Raw genomic sequence first — 15,035 nt, forward strand, 5'->3', positions numbered from 1 at the left:
TATCATATGAGGCTGTTCATTTCACTGGGCATATGCGAGGGTTTACATCCACTTTAAGGGAGGCATATGGGGGAAAGCTCCTGAGGGGTGTGTACACTGTCTAAACATAGTAAATTGAGTAAGGAAAGGGGGACAAAGCATACATTATAGGGGGCGCACCGAGCATAATGTTTTACAAGACAGGTAAACATTGACTTATAAAAGGAATCCCGGTCATCTAACAAAAAATTAATTGTGTGAAAATCCTCAGATGAAAGCTGCAATTTTGACACTCAGAGCATTGTATTTCTTTTGATTCAGAGAAGCTGAATAGGTTAATGACCGGTGGCAAAGATGTCAAATAATTTGAAAGCAAATGTACAATGTAGTACTGCTTAAAATGTCTAGAAATGAAGTGCAAAGCTGCTAGTCTGCTTGTTGTCTAACTGTTGATTATAAGTTTATGCAGCCAAGTACATAAAAGCAGAATCTGCCTCTTTTGAGCATTCAACGTAAGGTTGTAGCCCTGGACATACTAATGCTTGAACAACAGTGCACTGTGCATCATATTTGTTTATGTAATAAGAAGAGAAGGAAGGGAGGCAACACTACGTGAGGGGAGCCACACTCCGCTGAAAAGGAAGGAGAGGAAAAAGTAAAGGACAAGAAGGTGAAGGGTGAAGTGAGGGGGAAGAGGGAATGGGCTTGGGAACATCAGGGGCATCAGTAAGAGGGAGGATAGGAAGACATACATACACCAACTACGATTTCCAAATCTTGAGACACTTAGCATGGGAGTTGTTACGGATGCTAGACATTTGTTCACCAAGCATCAAAGCCATCATACAGTCTCTCATTCCCTGGAAAGAAACCAAGAGTTTTTTCGACGCTTGGTCACTCATACCCTGAACTAATATAAATAAGAAGCCAACTTTTGCTGATGAGCAAATAAGTCTGGGATGGGGCAGTGTAATAAAGCAAACTTTGCCTCCCTATGGATGGTTGGGTGGAAAAGAGTGTATAAGAGGCCAAATACTCATAACCAGCAGCTGAGTAGTGTGGGGCATGTCCACCAGGTATGCAAAACATTACCGTGATGGCCACAAAGCCAAAAGTAGCAGACACTGGAGAGCATATTAGCATGGGCAATGTGGGCCAGAACCCCATACCACCGTAGGAGCACCTTAAATGCCACCTCCAAGGTGGCAGCATTAAACAAACATTTAGCAACAGAAATTCAAGCCTTGCTCCAGTCTGTCAGATCTATCCCAGACCCCCAAGCCCTTTTCCCACCGAGTCACATAGGAGAGGGGGGGTGGAAGGCAGATGGGTTTTCAGGAAGTGGGAAGGAGGCCGTGGGATCCCAGGGGCTGTTGGCAGGTGTGGATGGTCATCCTTCAACCTGAAGAATGAGGACAACCCGTGGCAGGGAAGAAGTACTTCTGGGAACAGAGATGAAGAGGGGGTGAGTACTGCAACTGAAGCTGCTTTATATTTGTTTTTATTCCTCCTGAGGGACAAAGGCTGTGTATGGTATTTGACAGAATCAATCCAGAGACAGAGTGTATGGTATAGAATAGGCTTTCCAACATGCTGAGCAGCTAGCTTTAGATGCCAAAAGGCTAAATAACAAACATCAAGGTAATCAGAATTTCTCTTCTTTTTAATAGAAACCCTTTTTAATGCAATTGATAGACCTGGCATGAAACAAGTCAAAATTAAACACTTCAAAGCTTGTTAAAACTTTAAAAAATAAAATACTGGGCTAGGTTCCAGAAAAAGTTAAAGTATTAATCACGTATAAGCCATCTGACAGAACGTTTCAGCTAATTATTCTTGATTCAGGAAACACTTTTCAACCACCTGCAATTCATGGGAAGCAGCAGGAGTGTATTTAATAGTGTACTTACTACATTCATAGCTGCTGACTGCTCATTTCACATTTGGTATGTCAAGTATTCCTACAGGTCTACTAACAAGGAAAACACTTAACGTTAGAGTTAGAAAGATTTTAAATAACTACTGTAAAATATCCCTACTTGGCATGAATATGGGCTGCACTTTTAAATAAATGTTTGAAGGTTTCACTTAAAAAAAAAAAAAAAAAAAAATGTATTTAGCAATACCTTCACCTTTCGGGAAGGCTTACTGGCATACTAGAGGAACATTGAAATCTTGGCACTAAAATCATACAAGATGGTTAATGCTAGCAGAACTCTTCCTAGCCTTAGTTACAGACAAATGCCCTGCGGCGACATAACCCTGATAACTAGTTCACCGTTTAGCCTATCCTTAAAGTGTAAGGACAGCTAAAAAGTATCTATATAGTTCCCTAGAGTAAAGCAGGACAAGAACCTCTCCGAAATCTGTCAGATGAAGAGTCACCTTCTCTTTTAGCCCTGGTGACAACTGTCTCCAGGATAGAAAGGGTTGGAAATACATCCCCAAATGCAGTGCATACAGCTACCAAAATCACATTCATTTAGCTTAAACCTCAATATTGTCATGGCAATTGTTTTAATGTAGACGTAAATTCAGGTTCACTTATCCCTTATTCTATATTCCTGTGATCAGAGGGGAGAGCATAAGCCATCAAGGATTCCAGATTTTTTCCCCCATCCAATATAAGTTGTACATTAAAGAATTATTAAACCCAAGAATAAAAATGCAGTATATTGCAGCTTAATGTTCTTGGATGTGACACAAACATTCCCCAGGACCGCACACCAATATAGTGAATCACAAAACCGCTTTAGCCGGCTCTTCACCCATTGGGAAATCCCCTCTAACAAGTCTCACCTGTGTAGGGCTCAATCATGGAGGCCTCTGATTAAGCCCTACACAGGTGAAACATGTCGGCTTTCCTAATTGGTGGAGAGTTAATCACAAAATGACTATTTGTTTTGTGAATTTCTATATTGGTGTGTGGTCCTGGGGAACATTTGAGGCTATATGAAGGGACTTGACATGCTCTTGTCTGTGACCCAGTAGCAGTGTTTGAACTGGCCAGTATATCTGACACGAGCATTTAAGCAGTGCTTTTCTCTTACTTTGATATGGCAGCTGTTTTAGTCTTCTTTTTTTCCCCCAAGCTAAGAACATTTTAAACAAATACAGAAATGACCTGGTAATCTTACCAGAATTGCAGTGTCCTTGTCATTTGTGAGCTGCACTGAAGAATATCTTCCTTCCTAGCTATATACTGTAATACACTGACAGTGGGAGGCCCTGTGAGAATATAGAAAAATGTGACAGGATTCTCTGGATTCTGTAGTTCTGGATCTAAACTTTCAATCCTGTGTCCTCCCTGTGATGCCTGCAACCTGTATGAGTATGAGTATACAGGTGTGCAGGGCTGTTCTATACTCAAGTCTGAGGATAGTTCTTCAGCTGGAAGCTCTTAAGCTATCTCAATGTGGGAGACCGAGGTAAGATGGGCCCCAGCCAGGAGACAGGTCTAGGTCCAGTAGTCAGGATGGCTCCTATTGGGCGTCACAGGCCCAAGCCATAGGCCAGAAGTGGGTCATGCAGCAGGACGCTGCGACTAAAGGCCAAAGTGATCTGCGAGAGCTGTACAACACAGTCAGAGAGACTGGTAAGAGGAACAGCCGTGTTGCCAAAAAGCAAGCCAGGTGGCTCTGCATTTTCATTGTTTAGATTTTGTGTGGAAGAAACCTCTGCGCAAGCAACTAATGTGCATGTGAACACTTTAGAGGAATGCACCAATATTATTTTCAGAGCGAGTATGAATACCAATAATTTTCATCTAGTACTATCCGTTACAAATACCTATTTTTTGTGCAGTGAGATTTGAGCCCATATTAAATAAATGGGCTCAAATCATGTGATTTGAACAGGAATGCTGTGTGATTCCTGTCCAAATCACATGTGCTTTTCTGCACTGCTCCTGTGTGAAACCAGGCTGAAGTCACTATGACAAGCCTGGGCTCACACAGGAGCGGTGCAGGAAACTGAACGTGATTTGGACAGGAATCACAGCATTACAGTGAGATTTGCACCCATTTATTTAGTATGGGCCAAAAATCGCACACACACAAAAAATAAATACATTTTAAAAAAAGGTATCGGGTTTAGGTATTGGAGCATTTGCATGAGTACGTACTATTTATTTAATAAAAGTGGGCTGCCATGCCCTAAAATACAGTTTTGGATTGGTGCAACTCATTGTAAAACATACCTACCGCTTGAGTCTAATCTACTAATGCCACAATACCCATTCTCCTGCCCCCTACTTAATAATGAAGATGATGACCTACAGACACATTTGTAGTGCATGACAGGAGAGCGGGTGACAATCAGGGCTCCCTCAATAGATACAGTGGAGGAGAGACGTTAACTCCCAGGGACAGGAATTTGCAGCATCAGATGGAAATAAAGCAAAATCTTCTTAAAAAAGAAAATGAATGCAGCTACCACACCAACAACTAGTAAGCTACAATATTTTACATTTTTGATTCCTACTGTATTAAAAACTGTATTGTAAATGTACTGACCCTTATGTTGTAAAGCGCTGCATAAACTGTTAGCGCTATACAACTCCTGTATAATAATTGTTGGTTTAGATATGCGTTTGTTACAATTGTGTTGTGTTACTGCATTAATCTGCCTTATGTTAGAGCAGCCCATTCATTTTGAATGCCATTTCAACGCACCCAAATCGGACAAGCCCTTTTTTGCAACACATCACACAAGGACAAATTGTGCATTAAACTTTGCACTGCAGTAATGCGTGGTAAAATACATATTAGGTTGCAAGTTTTACCAGGCATTATAGCAAGGCATAGGCATAAGGCTGGTATAAAGCAGAAATGGAAGTGGAATCTGTCAGGTAAATTCCTATACGTTCCTTGAAAACACCAAAGTTGTGATAAATTTTACTCATACAGCACCCAGACACTTCCCTTTCCTGGCCTTTGAGGTAACAGCCTGACCTAAAACACACAGACGCACACTAGTTTGGTAAACCTTTCAGGCCTTGGCATCGCTGTACTCTGTAATTAAACCTGGTTTCACCATGCCGTGAAAATCACCACCACAAACTTGAGCAAGTGATGATAAAAAAAAAAAAAAAAACCAACACAGCAAGAGGTTAGCTTTTGTGAAAATGCCATTTTCAAACAGATTCAGATATATAGCTAGCTAAATGTATATGCAAATGTTCACTTATCCTATAAAAAGATAAAACTTGTCCAATCCTATTGGTGACAGAAGCCACCCTTCAAAACAGAAAAAAAAAACCCTGTAGGAAGGTGTGGAATGCAGGAGAGGTGAGGTGGAGTGTCCGTCTCTGCTGACCGAATAAAGTTTTGGTATGAAAGGGATCAGTGGTGTGCAGCTTCACTACTTTGGTGCATAAACAATTTTAGGAAGTGAAGGGACGGGGAGGTTGCTGGCACCAGTGGCTGAAGGGAGAGGCACACAGGACCTCAGTGCCATTTCAAAGCTATGTTAGAGAGGAGGTGCAGTTCTACAGTTCAACGTCACCCTCAATCAACATTACTTTTTAATCCTTATACTGCTAGCATTAATAAATAGAAAGGAAAGTATGAATTTACTTGCTTTAGGGCCGGTTCACACAGCGAGGCGCGGCGAGGCGTCTCCGACTTGCCTCGCCGCGACCTGCGGGGACCTCAGCGGCGACTTGCAGAGGACTTCTGTATAGAAGTCAATGCAAGTCGCCCCCGAAGTCGCCCAGAAGTAGTACAGGAACCTTTTTTCTGAGTCGGAGCGACTCGAGTCGCTCCTCTCAGAACGGTTCCATTGTACAGAACGGGGGCGACTTGCGGGAGCGAGGCGAGGCGAGCCGTGTCGCCTCGCATCGCCTCGCTGTGTGAACCGGCCCTTAACCTTTTTTTCTTCTTCAGTCACTTTCCAGGCCTAGGCAAATTATGTCATACATCCCAGGGAGTCTTCAGGAGGAGAGGAGGGGTTTTCTCAGCTAAGCACACCCTCCTGCCTACATGTCTGAGCCAAGGGCAGATGGATTGCAGCAAGTAAACGCTACATTAACCACTTGCCTCACCCGATGTACGTTCCTACTTTGGGGACGTATATCGTTATGGCAGCAGCTAGCTGCCATAACCCCGGTATCCCTGTGTTCGGCCAGCTACAAGATAAAAGTGGTCTCTGCAGCGGCTTCGCCACAAGATCACTTTTATTGGCGGCAGGAGAGCCCCCCATCCCGCCACAATCTGGTGCCCTCTACCACTTATCAGAGCCATCGGTAGCGGTGATCGCATATGTTTTCCTGTCATGTATGGAGATGAGTGAGGGGGAAGATGACCCCCACCCGTCTCCATATCACTGCAGAGCGGAAGTGACGTCAAAAACGTCACTTCTGCCCACATTTCTTAAAGGCACATTTTATGTCATTTTTTTTTAAAATGACTTTTTTTGCATTTAAGTCCAAATATGAGAACTGAGGTCTTTTTTCGACCCCAGTTCTCATATTTAACCACTTGCTTACTGGGCACTTAAACCCCCCTCCTGCCCAGACCAATTTTCAGCTTTCAGCGCTGATGCACTTTGAATGACAATTGCGCGGGCATACAACACTGTACCCAAATGACATTTTTATCATTTTTTTCTCACAAATAGAGCTTTCTTTTGGTGGTATTTTATTACAGCTGGGAGTTTTATTTTTTGCTAAACAAACAAAAAAAAAAAAAAAATCATGTTTGATAGTTTGTTATAAAATTTTGCAAACAGGTAATTTTTCTCCTTCATTGAAGTGCGCTGATGAGGCGGCACTGATAGGCATAGTTAAGGCGGCACTAATAGGCACAGATAAGGTGGCACCGATAGGCACAGATAAGGCAGTACTGATGGGCAAAGATGGGCACAGATAAGATGGCACGGATGGATGGCACTAAGGGGCACTGATAGGTATCACTGATAGATGGGACTGATGGGCACTGATAGGTGGCACTGGGGTGCAGCACCGTTGAGGCAGATTGCCTGGCCACTAAGAGCACAGCATGACTCACGCATGTGCAGTGCGCACCCGGCTGTGAAGCGGCAAGCCATCACAGCCAGGTGCCCACACTTACAATGATGGCACCGCACGAGAGGAGCGAGGCTTCGGGCTGGTGCATTGCTGGACCGTGGGACAGGAGAGTGTCTGTTTATTAAAAAAGTCAGCAGCTACATTTTTTGCATCTGCTGACTTAATAAACTTACAAATTAGTGCAACGCCAATTTGGGCAGCTGCGAACAGAGGGAATGTGATCACAAAAAAATAAAATAAAAAGATAATAAAATAGTTTTTATAGCTATACAAAAAAAAAAAAAAAAAAAAAAAAAAAAACTGTATTGCCTTTCATTTCTATTTTAAACTGAATGGCTTGTTTTGACAGGTGATTTACAAATCACTGTAATGTGCAACAAACTACAAGTCCCCTTTTCCCCCCCTAAACACGCCATACCACAGGGCACTGATGGTTCAAATCAGTGTGTTTTGCGTACCTGAATCGTGTGATAAAGTGTACTGATAAAAGTGCTTAGAAGTACCTTACAAAATAATTGACACCACAACACAGTGCATTACCGTAATTCATCAGTATGACTTGGACCTTGAATGAGAGGTACAGTAATTTAATTCAGCTACATATAACTAAAGTTGGGTGCGAGTGGTTACTTATGTGATTAAAGGGAGAAGTCCAGCCAACGCTCATTTGACCGAAACTTCTACGGATCACAGGAGTGAAATTTGTTTTGCACTCCTGTGACCCATTTTCTGAAGTCCACTCCCTGCTGACGTTACAGAAATCAGTTCAGGCACCGCATCATCCCACCAATGGGAGTCTGGATCCACCAGGTGCCTGGACTGATACCCATCTCAGCCTCTCAGCGAGCCTTTTAAAGCCTGAGACGGCCGCTCCCCACCCCTCCACAGCTCAGCACTCCAGTGAGCGTGGAGGAGCAGAGAAGAGAGCTGCTGATGGACAGTCTGCAGCTCTCTGCTCAGGGAGCTGTGAGAACCGAATGCTCAATGGTGTTCGATCGCTCGGTTCTCAGTGTAGAGGCGCTGGGGGACAGATGTAGCATTGGAACAAAGCTGCATCCACCTAGGTAAGTATGAATCTAAAAAAATAAAAATACCATACCTCTTTTAAGTGGCAGTAAACTTGTTTACTTACTTTCACACTGTGGAATTTTTCAGGTGTTTTAGCGTTTAAAAAAGCGCCTGAAAAGAAGTCTTATCTGCAACCCCAATATGAAAGCCCGAGTGCTTTCACACTGAGGCTCTAGGCTGGCAGGGCGTCAAAAAGTCCTGCAAGCAGCTTCTTTGCAGTGCTTTCACATTGGAATTGTAGGTGAGGCTTCTTTCAGGATTTTTACAGATCTGATCCAACGATGTGCATGAACGCAGCTCCAGATGATGTCTCTCCTCATTGGACAGAATGATAGTAGCGGGAGCCTTCGGGGAGCAGGGGGCGAGGGAGTCAGCACACAGGGGTGCCTCATGAATAGTGGTTTTCCGTGGGGAGACCTGATGAGGAGGAGGAGCCTGGAGCACCCTCGGGGACCCCAGAAAAGGATCAGGGCTGCTCTGTGCAAAAGCATAACCGTTTTTTTTGGGGGGGGGTTTTTGGATTAAAACACCACAACACACACACCACATATTTAGAACCACTTTAAGGCTATAAAAAACTGCAGTTTTGTGATGCTGGCTGTCTTGAAAGGAGAGTTGTGCCCAACCAAAAGTGTTTAAGTTCATACTCCTCTTGAGTCCTATAAGGGTGCATGGAACTAGGCAAGGTTGCCTTCCTGCACTCGCATTATACTGGGCTGGAGCACACTAAACCAGGGCTCGACAAACCCCAGGCGCCAGGTCGCCAATGCGCCCAAAAATCACAACCTGGCGCCTAAGCTGCCACCAGCCCACTCACTATTGATGCCCCAGACATGCAGCAGCATTAACACTGACTGCCGTCCTCCTCCCTCCTCCACACTCAGCGGCGCCGCGCTAAGTAGGTGAAACTGACAAGCAACGGAGAGAGGATCTGTCAGATTTCAACTTGATGTCGGGGTGGGTGGGACCTGGCCGCTATCAAACACCAGCCAATGGGATCTGGGCAGGCCGCTACGTGTATGTGGCCACACCCCTTTTCTTAAGCAGCTCAATAGTTGGCTGGTGTTTGATAGCTGCTGAGTCCCGCCCACCGACCATGCCCTGCCCACCCTGGCCGGGTCCCGCCCACCCTGACATCAAGCTCAAATCTGACAGATCCGCCTCTCTTACTTGTAAGTTTCAAACCCCGGCTGGGTCCCGCCCATTCCGACATTAAGCTCAATTCTGACAGCTCCTCTGTTACATTTCAGTAACAGAGTGCTCTGTGTGAAACCTGCCAGTGCCATCTGCCAGTGCCAATCAGTGCCACCGCCAATCAGTGCCACGTGTCAGTGCCACCACCAATCAGTGCCGCCTGCTAGTGCCACCACCATCAATACCACCTGCAACCACCAACCAGTGCCAACACCAATCAGTGCCACCGCCAATCAGTGCCATCTGCCAGCGACAACTAGTGCCACCGCCAATCAGTGCCATCTGCCAGCGACAACTAGTGCCACCGCCAACCAGGGCCACCTGCCAGTTCCAAACCAGTGTCACCTGCCAATGCCATCTGGCAGTTCCACCTGCCACCACCAATCAGTGCCACTTGCCACCACCTACCAGGGCCACCGCCAATCAGTGTCATCTGCCAGTGACTAGTGCCATCGCCAACCAGGGCCACCTGCCATCGCCAACCAGGGCCACCTGCCATCGCCAACCAGGGCCACCTGCCATCGCCAACCAGGGCCACCTGCCAGTTCCAACCAGTGTCACTTGCCAATGCCATCTGGCATTTCCACGTGCCTGCCAGTGCCACCACCAATCGGTGCCACCTGCCAGTGCCACCACCAATCAGTGCCATCGCCAAACAGGGCCACCTGCCATCACAAACCACGGCCAATGCCAACCAGTGTCACCTGCCAATGCCATCTGGCAGTTCCACGTGCCTGGTAGTGCCAGCCTTACTCTTTCTGGTCAGCCCAAAACCCTGATGTAACAGCGTTTCATTGGAGTTATTGACTGGTTATTGACTGGGTGCTCCATTGTGAGTTAGGGATAGGGGGTGAAAATGAGTGGCGTTACCACGGGAGCTGACAATCCATACCACTCTAAAAAACAAAACAAAAAAACTGGCTCCTAAATTCAAAGCAATTTGTCAGCCTCTACCCTAAACCAAAAATGTAATATACATTGATGCTGCATCCACCTAGGCGAGTATCTTTTTTTGGGTAAACCTATACTTCTTTTAGGCCCTTTTCTCACTTGAACAACTTGTCACATGAAAAGTAAGACCCAATGATTTCTAATGGGTACCCTTCATATCTGAGTGACTTCAAAGTAGTACCTGCACTACTCTGGTCTGCCTTTGATGAGACTTGAGGTCCATAGGCCTCAAGATTACACAGGCACTGCCTCAAGTCATGACAAAAATCGCACAACTTTCAGGTCGTACAAGTGTGAAAGGGCCTTTAAGGAGATATGAGAAGGGATGTCTTATAGTCACGTATATGGTTCTCAAATTCCTTCACAGCACAGACTTCAGTTTATATTTACAGCTGGTAGCACAAAAACATGAAAATACTTGTAGCTCTTGAAAACATTTACAGATGAAACTCACTAATTCCATGTAGTGCCAAGACCTAGTACCAATTCTGTACTGCCCAAACAATATAATTCTTAAACTTGAAATCCATAATTTTCCTTGAGCGCCTTAGCTGATGCCCTTTTCATAAGCTTCAGGTCGAAATGTTCATTTAGAAGAAAGCGTCCAGCAGTGTTGGCTGTCTTATCTATTTATACAAAACAAGCTTACACATGTCCTTATATGGCAGTGTACACCCTATACGCCAACAGGATGTACTGCCAGATATCGTGGAACAAAATAAGGGGATATTGAGTCAATTTTTTTTAAATTAATAAAAAAAAAAAAAAAAATGAAGTACCAACTCATTAAATGAAAGCAGAGGTAAGAAGCACAAGCAGCACCTTCTAAATTAGTAGGCTTCTTGGGAGAAAATAGAGCACAAAAAAAAGGGATGATAAGCTTGTGGCCTATATGGCCAAGTATCATTTTGCTGAAGAGAAGAATAAAAATCTACAAAATCGAGGATCAGTTCACAGTGTGCAAGCATTACAGCATCTGTGCTGAGATGTGTTAAAGTGGCATTAAACCCAGAAATTTTAATACATGGCAGCTTACCAATTATTAGCTGTGATGGCTGCATCAGTTTTGTCTTTTCCCCCCTCTGTTTTCACCTGGTGATCTGGCCAGTTACAACTCCTGTATTAATGAGACACAACTCTGGAGCATAGACAACTGTATTGTCAGGCTGGTGGGGAGGGTAGTGTTAAATGTATTAGCAGATTTAAATACAATAACAAATTGAAGCCAAACTCCAGCTCCCTCTTCATATTCAGTTACTGCAAACCAATTTTTTTTCCTTTTGGGATAAAGTTTTTGCATAAATAAAAACTGATCATTTTAAATCACCCCTGTGTTAAGTGGTTTGTCGCATCCATGTAAACTGATACATTCTGCTGGAGAGCTTGTACTTTTCAAGAACAGACTTACTGGAAGAAAAGAGAAGAAGGCCCTAAAAGAAAATGAATGCAGTCATAACAAAGAATTGGCAAGCTGCAGTTGGTATTAAATGTTTGCTTTTGGGTTCTGTACCACTTTAAAGAGCATTATTGTAATTGCTGATGCACATGAAACTTTACATCATGTAGCCTCAAAGAGGACACCAGGAAAGAGAAACACCAACAAAAATGTTTATTAGTAAGTGCTTTTGAAAACAATTTGTACTGTGCAATCACATGCAGACGCATGGTGTTGCAGTGGGATGAACTGTATACCATTGCACAAAAAAATAAAAAAAAAAAATAAAAAAAAAAGTTGCATGCATTATTTTAGTACAAAACCAAGCAATGCAGTGGCAGTGCATAGGTGTGACCAACACCGACGATTTAAGGCCAATTTTTTTTCTTTTGCAATGTGGTTGCATTGAACACTAGTCAACGCACCACAGTGGCTCAGATGTGAACCGGGCCCGATTAGTAGTACTCATGTGTAAGTATGCTTTATCTGGAGTTGAGTTTTCAAAATGGATTAATAACATATACTATTTTGTAGCCTTTAGATTCACAAAGCTACTAAATTTTATAGATTTTAACAAATGTAATTGAAAGCCACATATCAGTACTAACCTGCACCCATCACTGTAGTTTTGCTGTACATCAGGGCTGCTCAACTAATATATTTCTAAAGCAGGGAATGTGACTGTCACCAAACATTCCCTGGTGATGGGCTTGGGCGTGTTTGGGATCCCATCTGCCTGATCCCTCCAGGAAGCTGACACAGCACACCACAAATTACAGGCAGTGAGACCTTTCTCGGTCCACAGCAGAAAAGATCAGGAAATGTCTCACTGCCTGGTAATTAGCCATGTGCAGTGTTGGCTTCCTGGCGGGATTGGGTAGGTGGGTTGAGACCAAGATCCCAAACCCATCTCTAGTGATGAATCACTGTCATTTCAAATGTTGTTGTAGGTTTTAGTGTGTTATATTCCTGTGTCATTTGCCTTACCTTGTAATGATGGGCCAATATGTTGTGGCTGCAGTGTCATGGCTGATCGATTTACCTATGTTCATGTATTCATTCATCTAGCTTGTTCATTTTTGCCAAAAGGGCACCCCATGTCTCATTTTCTCTGTGTTTGCATCTCAAAATGTGGGATGTTAATGTTGCAAAAATACAACCTTTTCCTTCATTGCTCAGCCTGCACATGCCAGATCTAATCACTGTGTAGTTTTCATCCGAAAAACACTAGACTGAGACCCTGGGATTGTGGGATATATCTTGTTTCTTCACAGGAAGTGTCAGTTCTTAGACTACGGACAGAAGCCCTGCATTAACCTGTGCAGTGCCATGCGGCATGCCTGACATGTGAACACAAACAGAAAATTTCTGACAAAAAGCAATTTAAAGATTTACTCTACTAAAGGCTGTGTGTACAAAGCAACAAATGGAACCACATGATCAATTCTCATCTCATAAAAAGGTAGGAAGGATTATAATCATGAAGAGATAATCCACAATTCCTTGCTTACACTTTAAAATCTAGAAAATGTATTAATTCTCTGTAAGCGACAATATCCAGGCAGCAGATGTTAACGTGCTTGAAAACCAGGCTGAAATCCGTTAACATCTGCTGTGTGGATATTGTGTCTTTTATAGAGAAAAAATACATTTTGAAGATTTTTAAAAGCAAGCAAGGGGTTGCAGATATTCCCTTCATGATTGTAATTGCAGATGTGCAACTGCCTTTCCACACCTGGCAGCTCTGGAAGATCTTATTATTCCATTGGGTTGTAGCACCTTAGCTGTACTTTATTTTAAGGTTGATAATGCCTTTAAAAATGCATGCATCCAGAAGTTTCACCTGCAGTAAAAAAAAATTTATTGGAGCCAGATTGAATGCTTTATAATGGCTTGTGCACACAGCCACAAAGCATGTAGGAGCATGTGTAACCACTCTACCAGGACCTCCCACTACTGTGTACAGCTGGCCCATTGAAATGAGTGAAGATGCAGTGCTACATGGTTATGCCAGGGAGGTGCATAAAGCACACACACACACACGCTCTGAAGGCACATTATCTGCGTTAGGTAGAAAAGTTCATGCACACGCGGCTGCTTTACGTAACCTCCGGCGCACAACCACATGCAGACGCATCTTCGAATTCTTCTCAATGGGAACATTACACAACAGGTAACAAGTTCCGGGACAGCGATTATACAGGCTCTGCATGCTGTACAGGCCCCCACATATGGCCATGTGCAATAACCTAAATAGCTTTCCAATTGTCGTAATGACCTGGGACAGGTTTATTTATAATTGTTTGCAAGTAAGATTCGTCCAAAGTGAACACATTTAAATTGCATTCTACTGGGAAAATGTGCACGATCCATGTATTAAAAAAAGTGTAAATAGAACCCCAAATGTAACTTTGCCATGGTTTGAAACTGGCGTGTCAGAACAGAATATTTACAACAGGGTTTTCTTGTGCGCTTTTGTGCGACAGCATAGGGCAGCCAATTCAGGTGAATAAGCTTCTCTACACGTGCCAAAATCCCTGCACGTTTTTTGTTCTGCATTTTGCCACATGACAAAAACACAAGACCACTACCCACACTTAAGAAATAACGGCACCACAAGTGCATTGCACTTTTAGAGCGCAACCAAAAAAAAATAAAAAATGCAGGCAGAACTGAGTGTTCCTGCACACATTCTCAAAATGCTTAGGTGTGAATGTGGCCTTTGAAGTTATTTGATTCCAAGCAAACTGGGGAACCTGTTTTCATTACCCTATGAACAGCAACTGCTAGGATTTATCCCACTGTGTTGATGGCAGCCAAACAAACACAGATGGGGCTTGGGTACAGTAGTGTTCTCTATGCTTCTGCTAAAAAAAAAAAAAAAAAAAAAAAAAAACACCAACATGTGACCACTTACCTTTATTGCATTTGTTAAACAGACAGAATTACAGAATTCTTCCTTGAGGGCCTGAGCATCAAATATCCTTCTGCAGCATACACATGACTAACACAGATCAAAAGCAACTCCCAGCCTAAGTTTACTAAATATTGACACACACAAACCAGCTTCCTGGGCAGTACTTCCTCTTTTTTAACCACAAAAGCATACAAGGTCAAACACAGTGGTATTAGTCTCTTATTGCACTATATGTATGATTATTTTGCCGTTTGTAAACCTTTAGATTTCAATAAAACTGAGTTAAAAAGCAGTAGTATGACTACAAAGCAATAAATATACACATAGGTGTTCAGGATGAACAAATCCCAGAACTAGATGACCAGGGCTCCTAAAAATTACAGCTAGCTTTTCTATTTCTGCAGTAGAGGCACATTCTTCCCAACCAGCGAACAATAAAATATTACACAGCGGGAGAAAGAGGA

At 43.4% G+C, this 15,035-nt stretch overlaps 1 protein-coding gene across 2 annotated transcripts in view; it reads right to left on the reverse strand.

Annotated features, from left to right (window-relative positions):
* LIMS1 (LIM zinc finger domain containing 1) overlaps positions 1 to 15,035 on the reverse strand; it is a 139,049-nt gene that overhangs the window by 65,877 nt on the left and 58,137 nt on the right. Inside the window, exon 1 of one of the 2 annotated variants that reach the window (XM_077482618.1) lies at positions 14,572 to 14,651. The exons of the other annotated variant lie outside the window; for it this stretch is intronic. The gene's annotated coding sequence lies outside the window, so the exon portion shown is untranslated. Of the gene's footprint in view, positions 1 to 14,571; positions 14,652 to 15,035 lie in introns of those variants that run through there. 2 annotated transcript variants of the gene reach the window in all.

Source organism: Lithobates pipiens, unplaced genomic scaffold (genome assembly GCF_037356315.1).
Source record: "Lithobates pipiens isolate NorthernLeopardFrog02 unplaced genomic scaffold, aLitPip1_a1.2 Scaffold_16, whole genome shotgun sequence".
NCBI classification, from domain to species: Eukaryota; Metazoa; Chordata; class Amphibia; order Anura; family Ranidae; genus Lithobates; species Lithobates pipiens.